This window comes from Gavialis gangeticus, unplaced genomic scaffold (genome assembly GCF_001723915.1).
Source record: "Gavialis gangeticus isolate Ggan-Ray unplaced genomic scaffold, GavGan_comp1, whole genome shotgun sequence".
In the NCBI taxonomy this organism is placed as follows: Eukaryota; Metazoa; Chordata; order Crocodylia; family Gavialidae; genus Gavialis; species Gavialis gangeticus.
This window is the reverse complement of record NW_017729018.1, coordinates 11865243-11868329: the sequence shown is the minus strand read 5'-3', so window position 1 is coordinate 11868329 and position 3087 is coordinate 11865243. Positions and strand designations below refer to the sequence as shown.

At 52.0% G+C, this 3087-nt stretch overlaps 1 protein-coding gene across 1 annotated transcript in view; it reads right to left on the bottom strand.

Annotated features, from left to right (window-relative positions):
• Positions 1 to 3087, bottom strand: part of KISS1R (KISS1 receptor) — an 8823-nt gene that overhangs the window by 4439 nt on the left and 1297 nt on the right. The window lies entirely within an intron of this gene.

Sequence of the window (3087 nt, the reverse complement as noted above, 5' to 3'; positions counted from 1 at the left end):
GCTTGGCACCTGGACAAGCCACGAGTGAATAACGAATCACTCTGTAATGTGCAGCTGCTGATCTGGTATTCACCTGCGCGCTCAACAGGACCTAATTACTCAGGTGCTGACGAACGATGTGCCGCCTTCGCTGGGCCCCGTGCCAGGGACCAGCTCAGGCATTGCAGTGACTCTAGACAGCAGAGCACATAGAGGAGGGGGGCATCCTATTTTACACCGCCCCCAGGCACAACACCCCGTGGACCCAAAGCATTTAATCTGTGGAGCAAGTGTCTCTGGGGTAAAGCACGGCACATATTTGTTCTACATGGCATAGGAAGAAAACACCCCAAGGAAATCTGGTATCAATCCTTATGCTGCTCACCAGGGTACAGTGATGTTACAGAGTGTGGGGTTCAGAGGTGCTATGCACCTAAGTGGTTTGTGCACTTAACCAAGAGGCAGGTAACCAGGGCTTGTTACAGCGGGAGCACCAGGCTAGTATTTGGACTGAGTTTTAAACCCCGTATTCATGGATGGGACTAAAGAGCGAGGGGTTGAAGGAGATGATGTCTTGTGGACAGGTGCGCAGGAGCACCGTTCTGCGGGTGCGAGCGTTGGAACGGGGGCGCAGGTTCCTATGGTAGGTTAAGCAAGCAATGATCAGTGACTAGAAGGTGTCTGTCTATCTATCTATATCTAGATATAGATCTATCTATACCTATATCTAGATATAGATCTATTTAGATCTAGATATCTAGATATAGATCTATCTAGATCTATAGATCTATCTATAGATAGATATCTAGATACATATATCTGTTGATAGATAAAGACACATATTTAACAAAAAACAAAACCCATCAGGCTAGTATTTGGGCTACGCTTTATAGCTGATAATAGCCAGGTCACTGTGTTACACAGTTAAGCACATCAGGCCCTTATCTGGTGTTCTGGCAAGAGGAGGATTTTTGTATTTTTAAAGCAATTATATATGGAAATGAGTAGCCACAGAAGCTGCCGCTCTTTAAATGATGAGGCAATGGCTCGACTCATGCCTTTCTGTTTCTGCTGCAGCTGCCGATTAAACCCTGCGTGCCGAGCTGTGGCAGTAGTTGGGTAAATATCACCGGATCATATCGGATTTACCCAAAGAAACTTGTCAGCGGATCATCCTTCCTTTCATCAGGGATGTGCCGGGCAGATAGGGCAGCACGGGAGGCGTGTGGAGTTACTATAAGAGTGCACTATGAGTGGTTAAGAGTCTTTCTGGACAGGTCTTTAGGGCAGCCGAAGATGAGCTCCACCCTGGGAAATCTAGGTCGTGTCTTCCTCTCCGGGAGCCGAGTTATTTGCTTCCTTCTCACATCTCCGGGGTCTGGTGCTGCTCACAGTGAAACCAATAGCAACAAGTGCATAGGCGCCGACTTTCATTTTTGCCAGAAGGGGCCTAAGATGATGGACAAGTGGAAAGCTTTATGCTTTTCACGTGACAGCCCTCTTCCCGAGAGGGGCCAGGGCCCTAGGGCCCCACGTACTTGGCATCTCTGAACACATGTAGGGGCCGGATTGTCCCCTGCCTTGCATTTTGAGTGCCTCTGCTGGGGTAAGTCAGCCTGATTTCCAGGAGAGGGGAAAGGGGAGCAGGTAGACTCTGAGTGCTCCAAGTTGTACCCATTTACTTGGAGGGTAACTGAGGACAAAGGCACAGGGCAGAGAAGGATCAGGTCCCTATTCACTTGAATGGTATAAGATTGGGACACTTCAGCGCTCTCCATCACCTGGGTTACTGCACACAGAGGCAGGAAATTCTTGCAATTCCTAAAACAAGCTGTTTGAAGCCTGGCCCTGTAATCATTTTAAAAGCAGCTGCTGCTAAGCTGGGGAGGGAGGAAGCAGCAGCAGCTAGCTGTAGACCTTTATTTTCTTCCATTAGGCCACAGATGAGGTTTCACAACAGCAACCAAATACAGAGAGAGGACTAAAAATCACTTCACTGCAAGGCTGGAATTGGCCTAGGAAGAGCCCAGGCTGCCTCTGCCCGGCGCGGCACCCAGCCTGGCGAGCTCTGCCCTGCTGCACAGCACGGAAGTGGACACACGAGCTGGGCCTGGCAGTGCTGTTGCTTCTGTGTCCTGCGTGGTTGGTCCCTTGACCCGGAGTTCAGCTCAGCTGGGCAGAAATGTTGAAGGTAGGTGGCAGCCGCTGCCAGACCCAGTGTGGTGCGAGCCTCAGAGAGCCGCCAAGCGAGTCTTGGTCCAGAAGCCTCAAGATCCCCTTTGTCGGAGCTATTGCAGCCCCCGTGCCCCGTGTGATCACAGCTGGGCTGGTGGTAGGTAACACCTAGGATCGAGGACTAATCCACCTGTACAGGCTCCAGGGAGCTTTCCCTGAGTGACACTGGCAGGATCAGGCCCAACAGCTTCAAAGCACCAAGGAGGGAGTTAATAACAGCAATGGATTTGCCCAGAAGGCACAGCCATGGGGCGGATGCCCACAGTGCTGAGCTGAAGGGCCACCCTTGCCCCCGAGGGCAGGATGTGAGGGACAAGGAGGCAGTTTCTAGCACTCCCCCAGTGTGAAGCTTATGTCAAATGCCCTGGGGGGACAGCAGCAGGGCTCAAACGTTTGCAATCAGCAGATCAGAGTCAGATCTCGGGTATCATCGCAGCCCCTCACCACCCTTCTCAAGGGTTTAACGGGAAAGAAGGTGCTGGACCCCTCACCCTGGCTCTGTGCGTGTGTGTGTGTGTGTGTGTGTGTGTGTGTGTGTGTGTCCCTTGGAGCAAGGCATGTGCATCACTGTATCTGCACGCATACATGCCTTCCAGCACGGGTGCTGTGTCTGCGCACATGGGTGCAGCTCTTGCGTGTGACTGTGTGCATGGATGCACATGCCCCTTGGAGCAAGAACTTGTGTGCGTGTGCGTGTTTGTGGTCTCCGTCACCGAGCGAGCACAGCAGGGCTGTCCAAGAGGGGCACAGCAAAGCTTATCCGAGAATACCAGGGCTGGGGTACACGGAGCAGGGGAAGGGCAAAAGGAGGTGGATGAGTATAAAATGAAGGGACTTGCAGCCTCCCTAGATGAGCCTGGTCCCAAGGCAGCA